Source organism: Aythya fuligula, chromosome 1 (assembly GCF_009819795.1).
Source record: "Aythya fuligula isolate bAytFul2 chromosome 1, bAytFul2.pri, whole genome shotgun sequence".
NCBI lineage: Eukaryota > Metazoa > Chordata > Aves > Anseriformes > Anatidae > Aythya > Aythya fuligula.
The window spans coordinates 15,048,403-15,068,295 of record NC_045559.1 but is presented as its reverse complement, the minus strand read 5'-3'; the positions used below and the strand labels follow the sequence as shown (position 1 = coordinate 15,068,295).

Here is a 19,893-nt window from a genome sequence, read left to right as displayed (position 1 = left end):
TGCCTCTTTCTGATAGTTAAGTTTCGTTGTTGTTATCATCTTCCCCAGGGAAGTCAAGGTAGCGGAGTCAGCTCAGTGAGGTACCGGTCGGGTGCTCAGCCTCACGAAGGAAGGAGCTGACATCGCTTGGATCTTAACTCTCAGAAGAGCCAGCGGCATATCCTCTAGTTGACACTTTGAGCATCCTGCTTCTCTTTCTGCATTCTCCTCGTACTGTCCCCCTGTGTATTTAAGCTGTGTGTATTTCATAAATCTCGTGTACAACCCTGCTCAATTACATTAATTTTATGGGAAAAGCAGCTTGGTCTTCTCTTGAACTTGGCCGCTCTGATGTGATAATGATTAATGGAGCAAGGTGTTTGCTGACTGGCAGCAGGGCTCCAGAATGCCACGGAGTGATGTGATGTGTTGCCAGCTATGCTTGTGAGCTGCCCATTTGATCTTATAATCAGTACAACATTTTTTTTTTTTTTTTTTTTTTCTCTGCTTAGATCTAACAGCATGAAATTTACTGCACTGTTTTGAGCATTACAGTTTCTTGCTTGAATTTGGCTTAAGGAAACAAAATCTCTTGAATCTTACATCCAAATGGAAACTCTTCTTTATGCTTGCACCTAAAACTTATTTGTTTTCATCCTTTGAAAACTTTCGCTTAAAAAAATCAGATTTGTTTTTGTAGTTGTTTTTGGACTTAGCCCCATGAAATATTTTGTAAACATTACCGAGGATTTATTTTTGTAAAGCTGCTGGAATAGGGTCATATTTGGTCAAGACAATCAGAGCAAAAGTAATAGCATTGATCATTAATATGTACCTCCACATAATAGTAATAATAATAATAATAATAAAGCTTGAAAATGCCTTGTTAATATAATAGGTGGCCTTTGTTAGAAAAAATGACACCAAAACAAACAGTTCTAAAATTATGCATCTCTCTCATATTCCAACTTCCTTGGCTCCGGAGGTGCCAGCATCTCAGAGAAGGGAATGATCGAAAGAAACCGGAACTTTAATAACTTTTCCTCTGTGTGTCTAGCTTTTATTTCAGGATATCTGTGGTACAGGTAGTAATCCTGCAAAATACCCTGGAGACTGCAGAAACCTTTGACTGTTGTTTTAGAGATGGTCAAACAGAGATCCGGATAAATTGCTGCTGAAGGTCAGACACTGAGTCAGTAGAAATAGTGGGGAGTATTGATCCTGCAGGATCCTGTGTGGTGTTACTGCTTGGTGCTGTTCCACAGGTAGTCCCTGGTGTCGGAGGGGAAGGCATTTAGGATGCAGCCAGCCACAGGAACTAGTGGGGAAGCAGTATTTGTTTGGTAGAATCCATAATAGAATCATAACAATATATATTTTTAAAATAATCAATTTCTTAATTAGCACAGACGCAACAGCAACATTTGAATATTTTTAAAACCTTATTTTTTTACAGTATGCATGTTTTGTTAGTTATACAAATGTAGCCTTAACTATAGTTTTGATAATAGCTGTAGACAGCTGTGTTGCCAACTGGGGCAACTTACTCAGTGGGGGGAAAAAGATGTTAATTAACTGAAGTATAAAATCCAAACTCCTCTGAGTCTAGGTATAAGAAAACAGTCCCAGACTAATACCGAATTTGCCATTTAGTAAGTGCCTTTAGTATACAGATAATTAAAATTGCTATCCTAGTTGATTTCCAGATAAACTGTAGATATTTTCAGATGGCATTGGTTATGTAATTTTTTAAAATACTTCAGTCTATATGAAAGTTTCTTTGGTTATGGCCAAGGATATTTCCTGAGTTCAACTGAATCACACAATTAATTTTGCCGTAATATACTTTATTTAAAAATGATTTCTATGAAATTTATATACCAATATGGGATTATTGAGATAATTTATTTACATATTAGTAGTAAATTAGTTTTTTAAAAATATATATGTTGCATGTGAAGATTTTGAACATTAACTGCTAATTTACAATAGATCTCTCTTATATGGATGCACATAACTCCACATCCATTTTTATATACTCAGGAATAGTTCAGACAGATCAGATATTCCAGCTGGATTTTTACTTCCTCACTGTGGGAACGTTTTTCCTTTTTGTCTATATACAAATGCCTGAATCTAATGTGAAGAAAGTGCAAAGCCAGCGATTGATTTAGTTTGTAAGATAGAAACTGAATATTAGGTAGAATGAGAATGTTTTAAAGACTCATATATAGTTTGTGCATAGATGGAGGTAATATGATGCTAAGATAATGCTGTTTTTCTGCATTTCTATTTGTGTTCACCTAAACTAAGAGATAAATATATGCTATAACCACTAAAGGTTGTTATTGATAGGTTACAGATTCCGTTATTTATTTTTGATTTGTTTTGCCTGCTTTATATCAAGCCAAAAAGAATTGGGCACTCTTCTTACCTTTTCTCAATCTGTGCCTCATCTTTTTCAGTTTGGCTTTTGGGATGCTGCTGTTTGCCTCCTCCTTCCCAGCTGTTCACTAGAAAAATCAGGACTGAAGCCAATTCATTTGCTTTCCTACTTTATTACCAAAAATGGCAAAATTTTGCCAATGTTGTCACTTTTCCACTTCAATAATAGATAATAAAGTTGCACGTGGGAATTTTTGCATATTTTCAAATTTTTGAGTGTGGGAGGAGTACTATTTCAGGCTCTTACTCTGAAATGCTAAAACATGAAAGACTGTATTATGCATTTTTTTCCCATGATAACCAATATTTTTAGCTTATTTCTGATTCATCTGAATCCAAGATAAGCTATCAGAGGCACAGAAACAAATGGTCATGTATATGCTCTGGATTTCCTTTCTCTATATACTTTGGAAAGACAGTGTTTGTTACACTCACTGTGTAGAGAAGAGGGAAAAAAAATCTGGGAAATGTATGTTTTTTCTTTTTGCATCTCACCAGGGAAATTTTTTTGACACCAGCTATTCAGTTTAATAGGAAATGGTTTATATCTGTGAAGGACATATTCTATTACATTTAAATACATTTAAAAATCATATTGTACAAGGTGTTTTGATTTAATTGTATTTCTGAATGCTACATAGCTTTAGTAGAAAAAGTTTGGAAAAAAAAAAGACTAGGCAAGAAGGAAGCAAAATCTTTTTTGGATTTCTGTATTACACCCAGGGTCTGTTATGGACGTTGTAGGAATTACTAAAATAAATTCTCTGGAACCAATAAAATCTGGCACAATGTATTGCTGATGTGAAGAGATCTGTACTCTTCACACCAAGTTAAAATTCAATAATATAGCATGTGCATGCCTACAGGCTCCAGCGTTTTTTGTATGACTGTTGCCATTCCTCATTCAGATTACCATTCCTCATTCTCCACCCTTATTAATGAAAACATATGTGGGTATAAAACCATATTGTTTAGGGAAGACTGACTTGTGAGTTAACTGTACATTTTAAGGTGAAAGAGAAGGGTGACAAATATGACTTGAGAATTCCTCTAATTGTGTATGCAATCGCCAAGAACTAAGGGACATTTTTATAGAGGATGTGCAATTATATTTAAAGAATTGAAAAAATAAATAATCACTAACCTATCTGTTAACTTACCTGTTTGCAATTCCTTTAAGGCAGATAATTTTGATTATTTGTTTAGTACTGTCAGGACTGGGAGCTGTTTGTAGTGTAGGCATACCCACCAACCACTGAGGATGTACTGCTGAAAAACGTAATGTTAGTGTTTCAACAGATAGCAAAGCAATTTTTCCTTTTAGAATTAAGGTAACAGAGCACTGATGCATATGGAGGCTTTAAATACACCAGTGTAAGACCTGTGTTGTGGAAGGTGGATATGCAAAGGTATGGTTTTCAGGATTGTCAGCTGGAGGAGGTGCTGGCTTAGCAGCAGATGATTTTTCTTAGCAGGCTATCACTGGGAAAGAAGGAGCTCAGCTGCTTCCTACAAGCGATTTAACACCCAATTTTAATTTAATACTCTGGGCATTCTTGCGTTTTTCTACAGTTACACTGTGCAAATCATCTTCCTTGGAATAATCAAGGTCTATCAAAGCTGTTAGAGATGAAAGACTGCAAAACCGGGGTAATGGAAATGATAAGCAGCAGTAGGGGTATAAAGGATGGGTGGTAGAAGTCCAAAACGACGCACATAGATGGAACAGATAGTGGTGTGTTTCTTTACCAATAATGGAAAATACTCGATACTGTAAACTAATCATCAGTTCAGTTCTGTTTCATATGTTCATAATCCCATGAACCTGTCAGCACACTGGGTGCAAGGACATTCTGTACTAGCACTTCGCTCTGTCGTGTTCATAGGCTGGCAGCATGATTTTAAGATGGAAGTACAGAGGGAATCATAGGGGTTTGTCAGAATGCTGAAAATCTGAATAATGGTTTTCTTAAGTAATCATTATCTGGATCCCTCTTACCTGCAGAGTTCATCAGTGACTGGCTGTAATAAGTAAAAACCACAAGAGAAATGCGGGTAATGTATAGAGTAGGAGATCATAATAATAATAATAATAATAATAATAATAATAATAATAATAATTTTAAGTAAACAAAAACGTCAAAGTGGGCAGATTGATTAAATGGATTTTATGTAGAAAGCTTATTAAATAGAGTGGGAAACTTAAGAATTTAAGCTTGTTGAAACAGAGAATGATATCTGAAGAAAGGTGCTCTCTATTGATGAGCATGGTAGAGATCCAAACCTGAGTAATGTTTTCCCAAGTAAACGTAATCAACATGTGTTTCAATAATGTCAATATTTCAGAAGCATACATAAATGTATATGTTTAAACTGGAAGTTGGTATTTACTAAAGCTTTTCAAATAGAGCATAAGGTTGAAATACAGCCCATATGGGCCGAGGGATGTATGCTCATGGTTTGCTGGGGTTTACTCAGTACACGTGTAAGGAGTGTTCTGTAAGCTCTGTTAGGTGTAGTCAAAGAGAAAAATCGTCAGCCTTTTGAGGAGTACATGTAATGTTCTCCTAAGATACTACAATCAATTTGGAGGCATCCAGTCAGGAATTTCTCTCAAAACATTTGTGCTGCACTCACCACCCCCACTCACTCACTTAATGTAGTGCAAATGTATAGATAATAGAATCGTGTGAAGCAAGGATAGACTATAGCTCGCATCTTAGAAATTTAAGTACAGGTTATGGGTAGATAATACAGGTTTCCTATTTCTGTATCAGAGTTAGGTTTTTGAAAATATGAGTAACATGGGAATTCAGGGAGGATGGACACAGTACTTCTGTAGGTTGAGTGAAGTGCCAGAACGTCTATACACTGCAGAATTTAACACTTGCAGTTACATAGTCAATATCTTGCTACATTAATAAGCTGAAGGGGACAGTAGACAATTTCCTTCAGTCCAGAGCTCCCCAAATCTCTCAGATCTATCAGCTGTACCATTTCTCTATTGATGATAGTGGCATCATATTAAAACTGGAATTGTACACTTTTGATCTTAACTTCTTAGTTTGCTGTTATTAACAATTTGTATGACATACTACTGGTCTATTTGAACACAGAAGGAGGGCAGTACTACATGCTGAATATCTCTTTCAGGGAATTCCTTTAGACTTCCTTTTTAAAAAAAAAATCATCGTGTTTCACTCATCACCTATTTTGACAACAGTCTATGATATAGATGACATTTTGATCTCTATTCAGGACATCTGGCTGACCAGAAAACTAAGACTACTTTGTTAGGTTTACCAAAGTATTCAGAGGTACTGAAGATCAGAGGTTACCGTGTTTCATGTAAAAGATAAAATATTCATATTATTTTCTGAAAAAAGTGAATATCTAACATTAAATGAAATATTATCTATAAATGAAATATTACACATAGTTGTATATAGCTTCCAGTATCTGCTTTTTGTCACTCCTTGTGGCCTTATTTACTGGTATATAAGTAGAGAAAATGCAATTTTTAGCTGATGTGCTCAGCTGTCTTGTATTGTTTAGTCCTGGTGCAAGCTGTTACAAATGTGTGATGGGTTTTAATGGACGAATTCATTCAGAGATAGCACTGAGTTGTAACATTTCATCATATTAATTCTTTGTATTCCTGACAAATCAATAACCATCTGTTTTGATCATGAACGTTATTCAAGTTTCAAGCAGAAGGAAAACATGTACTAAGACTGAAAAATGTTTTCACATCTGCCAGAAATCCCCTGTGCCAAGTTTCATCTTTACTGCACATTGTTTCCAGGTGTGCACAGTAAAATACTGCTGCTGTTCTCTGGTATTCCCTATTATGTGTTTTGAGATGACGGGTTGGTGCTTTCAGTAAAGATTTACCTTGAGTTTGATCTCCACTCAATAAATCCATAATCCGTATTACCGGAATTCCTTACAGTTGCTGTTGCCCTTTCAGCATCTTTGTGAAGTACCAACATCTGTGTTTTGCGATGAAAAACAGAGGCCCAGTGAGATTTATAACTCTCCTAGATCTTGCCACACACAGTAAGTGTTACATCAATAAAAATGAGGAGGGGGAGAGAAAGGTCAGTGTACAAAAACCGGCCTTTCTCCTACACCCAGGCACGCATTTACAGTTCTTAAAGGAATTGTTTTGCCAGGATTCACAAGCAAATACCTTTCCTGAGCTTTAGTACCTGAGTCTTCCCTTTAGGCATGGGTGGCTGCTTGGAAGGAAGGTGCTTGTGTTCTGTATCACAGGCACTGAAGCACATCTTCAGGGAGTGAGGCCCAGCACCGTACCATGCCTGAGGGGCTTTGCACTGTTTCTCATTTTAAGAAGTGCTCTGGCCACTCAAGGGCTCGTCACTACAGCGTGTCCAAGTCAACTTCTACAGGAATGCATGAACTTTATCATTTGCTTGTGCAGATGAGACAACTCAGTTGTGCTGAGATCTTGGATCTACTTGATAGAGATGGTATAGACCCAAGGGAAACAACATTCATGGGTAAAATGGAGGAAGAGCTGTAGGCCGGTGGGGACAGCATGTCCTTGGCAGCTGGGAAGCTCTGGGTTCAGGACACTGTGCACTGAGGCCTCAGTGTTCACAGTTGCATCCTGAGTCCAATCTCCAGTCAGCAGATTGTTTTTTTCTCCCTATAACTTAAAAACACATTGAAGCCGTTAAAAGAACTGCTGTTTTCCCCGAATTTTCATTAACTGCACTGCTATTACTTCTTACCAAGGAATTAACGTGGTTGGAACTGAATTTAAAAATAAGCTTGCCTTTACTTTGGTGACTTAAACCTGCAGAGGGGTATGGGAGAGCAAACATCATCGTTCAGCGTTGCTTCCTTTCTGCTGCTGTTCTGGCTGTAATGCAGAGGCAATTTATTTAAGCTCCCCCCCCCCTTTTTTTTTTTTCCCAAATCTTTCCTTTTTTTTTTTGCTAGTCAGAGTTATTTTTTAAAATAGAAATAGAGAAGGCAGAAGCAGTGATTGCTGCAGGGAAGCACTATGGAAACCTGTCACGACAACAGCTTCAAATGAAAGAGGATCTTCAGCATTTAAAAAGTAAAAGTGTTTGTCAGATACTCCAGAGGCAGAGTTGGAGAGGAAGGAAGTGTACAGAGAGGTGTTCAGAAGAAAATACATGTTCTTGCTTTTCACTAGGGGAAAATGTGTTTCTGGGCTCAGACATGCAATTATATATCCTACAATGTATTTATGGTCTGGGACCTAAAAATGCCCAATTATTTAATCTACTCTAATGCTATGTTAACAGTATTGTTCTTTATGGCTGATTAGACACATTCACTACAAAATAGAACTTGATTTTCCAGCTGTTTTTTATTTTTTGTTTGTTTGTGTTTTAAGAAATTGTGGACAGATATTTCACTTCTTTGAAATAATTAATTATTCATAAAACTGAAAAGAAGTTATTCATGATGCTTGCAGCAATAATTAAATAAATATATCTTTAGCATAGCTCTCGGTTGTGGATTATTGTCTTTATTTTCCAGATGGAAAATGTGAAGCATGATGTCAATGTGGTATTTGATCCCAAATCACCTGATACTTGTTCCCTGTGCCCTTGCTAAAGAAAACCTCAAATGCATTTTGTTTCTACTGGTAAAGCAAGTAGAAGATAAAAAATGACATGAATGTGGTATTGCTATAAATGTTAAAACTGGTAGATTCGCTTTGTTCTCCTGTCACATTCACAGTGCCTTTTAAAACTTTCTAATTATTTCTGCACAATGCTGATACATAAAACAGTGTAAGTACACTTACATGTATGAATGTGATATAAAAAAAATTGAATGTTTGGAATGTCAGTGATTAATCACTAAATTAAATGCAGTGTCCAGTGGGGATATCCGAAAAATGCACAGTGAGTGCGAATCCCAAAGAATTTAATTTTCCTGAAGTCATTTAAGTTCCTGGATGCATTTTGTAATGTTTCTTGGTCATGTTCATTGCTAGTAGAAGTATTGGAAAGCAACATTTGGTAACTAGAAAATATGTAAAGGAGAAATTGATTTGATTTGATTTTAAATAAGAGAAATACCTCTTTTCTTAAAGAGTTATTAAGAAAAAAAGAATAAAAAGACTTAGTGGTGGAGAAGTCATTCTAAACTAGCAGATTCATCTTTTATACTGTGCATACTTGTAGGAAAATAGTTGTAAAATAAACAGAGGTTTTATTTTCACCTTGTGACTTACTTTTTTACTGCTGGGTTATAAAGCGGTGGCAGTAATGGACATGGGTGTTCTCTCTTTCTACAGTGAGATTCTGGTCATTCAGATTTTGATGGATCTATGCATTTATTAAAATATGTATACTGAATTTACAAACAGATTATGGGATTGTGCAGAATTTGTTTGCTTTCAGATGTGGTGTAGAAAGCTTTATATCACTTCACCATTGTGCACTTGTCCTATACAGAGGTAATTTAGGAAGCTTAATGTAATTGGTGTCCAACCGTGGAACAGTATTTTTATAAAGTTTGCTGCTCCTAGCCTGTGTAAGTGGTTAATCAAAACGGATTGACAGATTATGTGTCTGTGTTTTTTTTTTCCTTTTTTTTTTTTTTTTTTTTCCTGTAGGTGTTTGTGACTCATAAATGCAGAATTAGACCAAAAAATCTGTGACTGGATAATGGAGTATTTGCAAGTACTTCACTGTACTTTTCAGTGCAGCACAACAAATAGCCTGCACTTTCCGGTGTTTATTTGTAAGGATTTATTATTCTGTGGCCCTGCTAATCCCATCATTTCTGTTCCTGTTTTTATGATAGTGCAAGAAAGTGGTGTATAAATAGTTCCTATAAATGGGTATTCCTGAAAATACATCTGATCTGTACAATATTTTTACCTAACTGTCTTTTATAGTAAAGTAATAGGTGAAAATTGAGAAGTCATTAATGTTTTATATCCCTTCACTCTGCTATGATTCATCACTCAGCTGTTTGCCAAAATCTTTATATTCTGTTTAGTGACAGTTTTATACGAGAACAGCTGGATGATTTTTAAATTCACTCATGGTCCTTTATTTATTTATTTTTTTTTTTGAAGGTTCATCTTGATTGATCTGGCCATTTGCCAGCAAAATGTTAAAACTTAATCTTCCATTGTAGGTGATGTTTTAAATGCATAGTAACTCAAGCTTGGTAATGCTTTTCAAAGAGTATGGTTAGCTGTACTTGTTTTACATATCTACTGGAATTAGCAATGCATCGTGTGTGTTCAGGAAAAAAATCAGAGCTCCTTAGAAAGCCATAAGAAACTACCCTGAGTGTTAGATCTTTCCATTGAGACCAGTTATTCTGAAATGGGAAGCACTTAGTTTGGTTTCGTACCAATTAGTAAATGTCATTCGTGATCACTAAAAAATTACTCCTCGTAGAATATCCGTCATGAAAACACAGGGATGTTTAATAACACTGAGTTCAGCTTTCTTTGCAGACAGAAGTGATTTCAAATTAGAGGCTGCTGCATAGTCTGCTCGTGTGTTCTGCCTGTCCATCTGTTTAGGTGCTTTCAGTGGACTGGAAACGTGTCAGCTGGTACGTCTTGGGCAGCCCTGACCACATTGCAGAACTGGAACGGCGCGAAGGCTGCCTAATATGTAAAGGGACAGGAAGGTATCTGATTCTAATGCTGTTAGGATAATTAATGCAAATATGGTAATTGATTCACCCATTTATATGCAGAGAGGCATGGGCCACTGCTATGAGCAGCTCAACTGTGAAAGGCTTTGTAAATAAAATATGCTGTAAGGGTAGAATGGAGGAGCCTGAGGACGGTGTGTGTCAGTATGGGGACTGGAAACTAAGTTTAGGAGCTGAAGCGAGCTGCAAAAAGAAAGATGTGAATGGAAGGAGCAGTTAGGAGAACAAGACTGTACAGAAGGGTTGGAGGATGAAATGGGAAATGGATAAGGTGGAGCTGTGAAATGAGGAAGTGTTGTTTGCCTTGCTAGAGATCAAGAAAGGCAAGCTAAGATTAGATCTCTTTGAAAATAGTTGAGGTGAAATTGGACTGAGAACTGCAGAGGCTTTTCTTCGTCAGTGACATCACAGTGCTTCAGTTACAGTGGTCTTGTCTCTACAGAATGAATTTAATAAAAATTGATATAAAGTATTCTTCCTCCGAAGTCCTTGTCCATTCAAACGTTTTATACCAGTTTGATTAAAAGGATTTCTAATTTGGTTTAAATATCCACAGGTAAACAGCGTGTATGAAATTCTGCTCGGATTCCACAGATAGAATTGAGCAGAGAGTGACCCCAGCTTTGGCTGCATCTCTGTATAATCCATCCCAGTCTTTTTAATTGGTACTTTTGTGTATCTGTCTCTCTTCAAAACTAAGGCTACAGCGAGGCTCTTTCTCCCCAGATAAGGTAGTATGTTATTGTTAAATGCCTTTTCCAGACTGTAATTCTATTTGGGGTTTGTGCTGTTGGCTGTTGATTGTTAACAGGTTCTGAAATAATGCAATTAGGTGATCCAAGGAGAACGTATCAAGCATTAATAAGCCACATCTGCATACAGCAGAGTGAAAAATCTGATCGAAAAGACATGATACTTATCTAAACAAGATGATATAATTCGTTTTGCCTTTTTCTCAGGTTAAAAACCTGTTCTTTGTCTCAATCTCCACTGAGAAAAGGGTGTTTCATCGTGTTCTTGATCTGCTACTCAATGCCACTTGAAATTCTGCATAATCGCCCATTTGGAGTTGTTCTTATGATAACAAAGTATTTAAAGCTTTGGGTTATTTTGAAATGGCATATAGAACTGTACAGTATGTTGCATCGGAAAGCAGAAATCTTGCAGCAAAATGCTGAGGCTCCTAGATGATGAAAAACGTCTTCTGCTTAGAAGAAGTCAGGCACTTGTTTATTCTTGTCCTATTCTGTCCCCCTTCTTTCCTGCTGCAGGTATCCTTCCCAAACAGTTAAACATGAAAACAATAATTGAAAATAATTTAAAATAACTTTTTTAAGTTAGTCCCTTTAACATATTTGAGGGCACTTCAGAGCTTTTGACAATATGTAACACGGATTCCAGAAATGAGAGGCTGTCACTTGCACAGGTAATTATTATCTTATTGCAAAGACTAGCAAGGGAACAAAAAAAAAACCAACAAAAAAAACACACACACACACACAAAAAACAAACCACAGATGGGCTTTTAGGTATTTAAATCATTTGGAACATACCATTTGAAGGGTGTTTGTCTGAAATTGGATTTTTTTATAAACAGAGGAGAAAAACAAACCAATTACAGCTCTCTGGTAGCTAATCCCTAATCTTAACTGCTAAGGCTTAATTAGAAGTAAAACCTAGGATTTTTGTTGCTTGTAATGGCTTTGTTTAACCAGTTAACAGAGTGAGCACGTACGTAAGGATATTCTACAATGGGAGAAAACACCTGGTGACAAGCTGCTGTCCAGAGCTCAGACTTACTGATGAAATTTTGTGTCTTTATATTTCTGTGCTTCAGTCAGCAGGTGCAAGTTGAAGTTGCATGGAGGCAACAGAGGTGATACTCTCTGGCCCTTGTCAGAAAATGATAACTGTGTTTTGTGTTTGTTTGTTTGTTTGTTTGTTCGTTTGTTTTTGTAGTGAAGCCTCATCTTCAGATTAACTGGCCAAAAGATTGGTTACCGTGGAGAACTGTAGAGATTGGTCAGGTTGTGTAAGATGTAGGTGAAAAATGCATTTTAAGAAGCTTGATTTGGGTCAGATGCCCCCATTTCCTTACAGCCTGCCAGATTTAGCATTTTGTCTGATTTCTATTCTGAATTTATACTCTTTCTAAACTCAAATGCAGCATTGTAGGATAAACTTTTTAATTGTTATGGACTACTTGCCCTAGCTGATCTGTCCTCAGAGGTGCCAGATACTTTCTTTCAAATTGCTGTCACGTTGATAGCCTTAGGCTTGGTAAACTTTGGAAAAGTGCTTGATGTTTCATGAAATAATTCTTTACGACAGTTCCTGATGCCTTTCTGTTCCATTAGCTCTTAGCCATCTGTTGCTTTGATTACACTATTATTGAGTATAAGTGTTTTGGCAAGCTATTTAGCTGTGTTGAAAAATCTTGTTTCTTTGCTTTCTAGTATTTTATTGCTGCTGTTTCTTTCTTTCTTTTTTTTTTTTTCTCCTTTCTTTCTTTTCTCAACCTTTGTAGTGCAGTGCTTCTTGTTATATACTTCTCGTTACTCTAAGAAACAAAAGCCTGACCTAGCTTGAGGACACGATGAGGTTTATGGCTCATCGTTCACTTTGAAAGCCAAAGTCCTTCTACTGTAGGAAGTTGTATATTCCAAACATGGGCTGGCAGAAGGTGGATATTATAACCTAACCATATTTAAATATTTAGCTGGGGGATTCTTGCCTCTTAAGGCTTCAAATATACTTTTTTAGGGTCTAGCCAGTGTATTATGTCAGTATTGCCTTCTATAGAAAAATGGAACATCTTAACCTCACACTTCCTCCAAGTCTGCAAAGGTCAAACCAGGAAGAACTGGAAGTTCATTAGAAAAAAGTCTGTATTCTTTGGCTTTACATTGTCAATTTGACCTTTTCATGTATTGCTCATATTTTAAAGATGAACAGAGTAAAAGACAGATGGAGTGATAATGATCATAGAGATGTGCTTCCCTATGTAGGTTCATTTTTAGGAGTTGTGATATACCAATTAATTTTTTTAAAGCCTGGACTTTTAGAAATGAAATAAAGTACTGTTTTTAGACTGCAGTTGAATTTCATTGGCATTTAATTTCTACTTTTAGATTTTTGTTATTTTTTTTCCTGCAATTAAAATAGCAAAGTGATACCGCAAAACAAGAGTTCCAACAAGTCTCAGTAAGTTATTAACTCTGTTCAATAGGTCACTTCACCTTTTCTGTGACTGGAGTGGCTGAGTTTCCTTCACTGCTTACCTGTTTGAGCTCTTCAAATTGAGGCACGACTTCCAAGTAACTTCTCACTTTTTTCACATTTGGTTTCTGTAAGAGATGACTAAGAACTACTTGTAAGTGATAACTGCAAGTGTCTACAAAACCTTTCTCAATCATCTTGCCTTCAAGTAGTAATACTTATCATTATGGTTAGTAGCATAATCAATGAAAAAATATTTGAAGGAGGCAGTGGGTTGGATTGCATCGAGAGGTGAGAAGGAGAAAATACTGTAAATGAAGAGTTGGCCGGGGATTTTCAGCCTCTCAAAGCTAGACTAACTGGTTGTTAACACTATATATGCACATGTATTTCCAACGAATTTAAAACCATTGCAGAATGGTTTTAAATTCGTTGCAGAATTCTTTTTGTATTCTGTTATGCTTTTTGTTTGTGTGTATGGGACATGGTAAATGTTTTGCCACATAAGAGTATGACAGCACATAATATCTGCTGTCATACATATACATAATGTCTACATTGACATTATGTGTAAATATAACCATTGCATAAAGAGCACTTTTTCAGCTTGTTGAAGTGATCTTGTACAGCCATGCTGTGTTGGAAATTGCAAATGCTATTTCATACTAACAAAATTAGCCACATGAAGTAAATGTAGGAACGTAACGGAAATAGTTTCCAATATAGTAAATCTACTATCAAATTAAATTATTTAATACTAAGTGCTAGTCAAAGTTACTCAAAAGCACCATTCTGGAAGCTGTTTTTGTAAGTATTTATTCCTAAAGCATTGCAATAGCCTTTTGTATCCTCAGTCAGGGAATGTTTCTTAGCTTGCAGGTTTGGTTATTTCAGTTTGTGCCATGTTCTGCTGGTCCTATATGTTTATGCCCACTATTTTTTGATGACTAGGGTATGTTGTGTCTTTGTTGAAAGTATTATTTGTGGTAGTTCTTGCTTTGCCACATTGTCAGACCACTTTGTTGAAGTGATACATGGAATACATGGACTTACTAGTCATTATGGCTCTTCCTTAACTAAGCAACCTACGCAATTCTTTTTGTATTCTGTTATGCTTTTTGTTTGTGTGTATGGGACATGGTAAATGTTTTGCCACATAAGAGTATGACAGCACATAATATCTGCTGTCATACATATACATAATGTCTACATTGACATTATGTGTAAATATAGTGAAAAGTTTCTGTTGTGTTCCTTCCACAGTCTTTCCTGAACAGGGTCTGCAGAGTAATACAGATTTTCAGTTAGAGTTACTCAGATTTTAGTATGAAAAGCAAAAATGTACTTGGGTACATTAGTATCTACGGAACCTCATTATTGAGTGAGGGACTGGTTTGAGCTTGACTTCCCTGAATATGATGCTTCTAAACTGTTGTGCAGAAAGATGTTTCCTCAGAGGGCCCTTCTGATTATGTGGTACTGGCATCTGTGAAATTCAACTACAAGACAGTTAGGAATGGCTTACTTCTCTAACACTAATTCTTGATGAAGTTTTAATTGTCACGTATAGTATATGTCCATGAGTATTTTGGGAAATTCATTTGAGATGATAGTCCACACAGGTAAAAATGCTGCAGCATGGGGTCATACGGACAGATACGCACTATGTAAAGAAATAGGATTCTGAGTTCCTGGGGACAGCACGGGCTGGAGAATAAAGGGCCACAGGGTCAATCCCACACCCTGAGAAAGTACAGTGGGTTTGGAAACTGTTTATAACAGTGGAGTTGATGAGCTTTGCCTGTCATCTAGGTTTCTTATTTTCAGTTCAGCCTTATGCTAGGAATCTTCCTGGCCCCAAATTAGCTCAGTGTCATCACCACACTTCCTTGTGAGGAGCAGGCTTGCTCATCCAAGATGCATTTCTAATAATGAAAAATAAAATTGCTTTTTATTTAGCCATGCTTTCAGAAGATTGTTCAGATAATGATAGTGGCAATCACAAGATAAAAGCCTACAGTGCTGGACATTCTATAATAGTCAATTGCAGTGTTGGTATTTGACAAAAAAAAAAAAGACTTGCTTCCATCCTAGGAGATATTTACAAACTAGAAATTTGGTAGGTGTTTATTTACTTTAAGTCTATAATGACTTTTTTTCTATCTAGTCTTCACAGGGTCGTTATCTCTGTGGGAGAGGAAATGACCAGATAGGGTTCTACTCTGCAGAATGACTGTAAATGTTGGTTTGGACTGGACAGCACCTCGTTTGTTATTGAGTCTAATTGCCTACTCTGGAAAGCAACCACATGATATAATTGTGAAAGAAAAAGACATTCATACCTAATGACTACAGAATGATTCCGTGACAACTTTTTTTTCTTCTTGGCTATGATGGTCTACAGAACCAAGTGGGATGGAATAAAATGCATCAGAAATGATGTTGCTAAAATGAACAGCTTTGAATGACTGAGAAAAGAAGCATTTGGTAGGAAGGTGCCATCTCTTCATAGGTGCTAGTGATAATGGGTATCTTTATATTTTGCTAAAACATAAATTGAAACATCCATACCTCTTTTCGTATGGTGGCTAATATCAGCCTTTTGATGATCAAGCTATTTTGTATGTTCTGTGATGAACATCGAGGAACTCTGCTCTTTTGGAATTTTGTGTGTTTCTTAAATTATAGAACTTGCTTTTAAACAAATTAGTGTATTTTTTCATATCATACAATCTTGAATTGATGATTCATGGAGTCTTTCCATACTCTTTGATCTGTCAAATTTAGTTTCTGTATATCTGTAACATATTATGTTTTGACATGCCAGGTGGTTTGAATGGAGAAGAGTATTGTCATTGGACTTAGCTCCGTCACTCCTTAGCTCCTGTGTAATTTTTATTATCTGAAGATCACTGTAGTTGATCTTCAAGTAGGTAGTATTGTAGGCCTACAGGTTGTGGAGCTACGGTTTTATTTCATTTGTGTATGGTTGTGTGGATGCACATTAGATTTTGTTGTACTGGTAACGTTTTACTGTGGTATTGGTATAAAAGCTGTGCTGTTTTTCTTTATCCCATTTCTCATCTGCCATAACTTAAAGTTTGTGGTATGTGTATAAATATTTTGAGGATGGTAATTTATTATATAAAGGACTATTTTCTTGTAAGCCACCCTCTTGTTAGAAGCAGAATTTTGTCTTCCTCTTGCTCTAACTGCCCATACATTCTTACATGATAAAAATAGACAATCCAATACTACTTCTGAGTGTTCATTCACAAAACAAGGCATTTAAAACAAAAAGGAACATAGGATCTTATGTTCTCTAAGGTGAACACTTACAAATTGCTGAGTGTAATTGTCTGCAGTGGCAGACAACTTGATTATGAAATCCTGTTTGTAAATTCCTTAAATCCCATCTAAAAAATAGTTATACTGTTTTTCCCATTGTTCCTTTTTGGATAGCTGTTCTGAATATCATTCTCTGATGTAATTCCTTTTTCCATCATAAATCACTTTTGTAGAGAGATTTTTTTACTCGAACGCATGCTTTACATTTGATAAAAATTGTGACAATCTTTAGACTCTCAGTGTCACTTAGCTTTAAGCTTTCGCAAATAGAAGAAAAATATACGGGGCAATTTCTTATAAAATCTGTTGGTAGTGGTAAATTCTGTAATTCTGATTCTCAAATTTTTGTTCAATGTGTACTTATGGTAAGCAGTCTAATTTTGAGGTGCATATGCAAGCCTGAAAGTACAATTGTTTGTTTTCTTCTAGCTTTCCCACATTTTGTTTCTATGTAATACAATTGTTCCCAAGAGATTCTACATATTTTTTAACATATTGTCTAAGCCTAGAAATTAGCTGTGCATAAAAAATGCAATTCTCATGGGACTAGAGCTGAACCAACAGTGGACTTTATATAGCCTGTCTGGGGCATATAAAACAGACTGTTTTTGTAGTGAGAAAAATGCTGTATACAAAAAAAAAAAAAAAAAGGATATTTTATAGTATATTGTCACAGTTTTAGTATATGTCTCGTCCCTGACATACACAGGGTGAATACATGAGCTAGAACATGAGCATGTCAGCAGCCATGTCTGCCATTTCAGGCAAGAAGTAAGACACCTACATCATCTTTCTTCTACTCTTGATTTTCACTTTACTACTAAATTCGGAAGATATTTTCGGTGAATAACAGTTTTCCATAAGAGTGTGTTTTGTTTAACATTCCTAACTTCAGAATGAATTGTTTGACAACCTTTGGCTAAAAACAGGTCTTTTGAAAGAGAGCCCAGGCTCTGTGGGAACACATTTCTGTCTTTCTTGACCGGTAGCTGCAGAGTTAGTTTGCTAACCTGTGGGAGCCCTGAGGTTCTTTTGAATGAAAGGGTTTGTGCCTGTATTGCCTCTGTCAGGAAAGTACCTGACCATAGGTTATTCAGGATAGCCAGTGCCCTGTCTGCTGTTCTGTTTTTTTTGTTGTTGTTAGTTAATATATGAACATTTACTGGAATCTGGAGTCTGACTGAAAGCTGGTTGAATGCTGTTACAGTTGTAGTACGGTATTGATTTTACATTACTGCCTTTCTGTCTGGATTTATAATTTTATAAACAGTCTATAAAAATCAAGACAATTACAAGAGGGAAGACTGGTAAATGAGAGGAGTCTTTTCTTGCTTTCCTTCCTTTCAGTTTCATTCTTTTTCTTTCTTCCAGTTTCTTTCCATTCTATTTCCCATCTTCTTCCCGTTTGTATTTTCTTCTTTCTTGTTCATTCTGTCCCCAGATTCCCTCCTTGCATTACAATATTCTTCGTTTTCTGACATCCCATTAATCTTCCAGTCTTTATGGCTTACTTTGCCACCTCCACAAGCACACCCACAGGATGCTTAGAAATTTTACAGCATACCCAGTTGTCAAAAAACTAAACCTACAAGTCCCGGGCCTATAATACTCAGTTGGGAATGCTCATTAACACCCACACTGTTTGGAAAAAGAAACTGGTACAGTTAGTGTAAGGTCTGCAAACCATATTGCATGCCTAATATTGCACTGCTTTCCCCTAAACCTGGAAACTCCTCATTGGGATTGGGCAAGGAAGTGGGATCTGGTTTTTGTGCTTTAATTGTGGTTCTGAGCTTTGTAGTTATACAGAAACCCTAGAAAGTCATGAACATGGATTAAGCCTGTGAAACATTAGTTTTGGGGGAGATGCGCTGTTCACTGATGTGTTAGGAGAGTTGTTGCAGTAGGTGGATGTACCAGCAAGCGGATCCTCAATCTAACAGCTGTCTCGTAGCTTTACTGGTGTGGTGTCGGTACAAGTTCCTCACATTTGAAAGGCAGATGAGCACACTCTTTCTTTCATTCAACAGTGTCTAGCTAAAGAAAACTCTTACCTGGGGAAGATGAAGCAAAATTGTGTGGGTCTTGCAGGCCCTTCTAATGTCAGTGGCTGCTACTGCAGCAGCCACGAGCAAGGAGAGTGTGATGGCATAAGTCCTCACTCCTAGAGGAAGTCAAAATGGGGTTTCTGGTGGGTTGCTCCTGTGGTCTCCTATACTTCTGTCCAGTCTGGGGGTAAGGATTTCTGCCAGACCAGGTTCTTTCCTGCTAGCAGAATTCACTAAGAAAAAATGAGGAAAGGCTGCATCTGTAATGTGTGAATGATCAACTGATCACCCCCCTCCACTAACTGCCCATGAAAGCTGAATAAAAAAGCAGTATTCAGCGTCTGGATGACAGTGCTTTGTTTCCAAAGGCAATAATTTGAGGCTTTTCTCTTGCTGAATAGCACCCATGACAGTGTTTAGTGTTGCTCAGTGGTATTATCATGAGATTTAATCATAATCAAAGGTCCGTTAAACAATGGACCTGAAAAATTTTTGAATGGCTTTCACTCTCCTGTATTTTGGAAAAGCTCCCAGTACAAAGATACTTAGGGTTTGTTTGTTTGTTTTTTTTTTTTTGTTGTTTGTTTGTTTGTTTTTAAGGCTTTGGAAATGATCACTGTGTTGATTTGCACTCTTAATTCTCCTGTGAGGAAGATGAAGTTATTGTCAGCACTAGAAATAGAAATGTAGAAATATTAGCTTAAATTCTGCATCAGTCAGTGGTAGGGACTTGACCTGCTTGCCCTTGGTTAGTATTTCTTTTAAAATCATATCAGATTTAATCAGCAGTTTGGCACTTAAATGACAGTGCCGTAACAGATACCATATGTTAAAACAATATTACTAGCTACACTATAGCTGAATATAGCTGTATTGTAACTAATCTAGGAATTATTGGATCAATTCTTGGATCAGAACCTACGAATTATTAGGGTAACCCACCCTGAAATATATTGCCAGCTGTGCTTCCCATCCGTTTTTCCATTCTTCTTGTTTAGAAGGTACTGCCAAAAAAAGCTAAGCTAAACATTGCTAAGCAGTCAAAGGAAATCAGCCCTCTCCTTTCCCCTCTGATCTCTGCCATGCATACCATTTATTTCACATTAAATGAAATGAATCAGCAGGCTGAACTTTAAGATGAACTTGTCCTGTAAAACGATGCCTT

General features: G+C 36.7%; 1 protein-coding gene across 1 annotated transcript in view; it reads left to right on the top strand.

The window, feature by feature from the left end:
• The window catches only part of COG5 (component of oligomeric golgi complex 5), a 188,707-nt gene that overhangs the window by 105,187 nt on the left and 63,627 nt on the right, over positions 1-19,893 (top strand). The window lies entirely within an intron of this gene.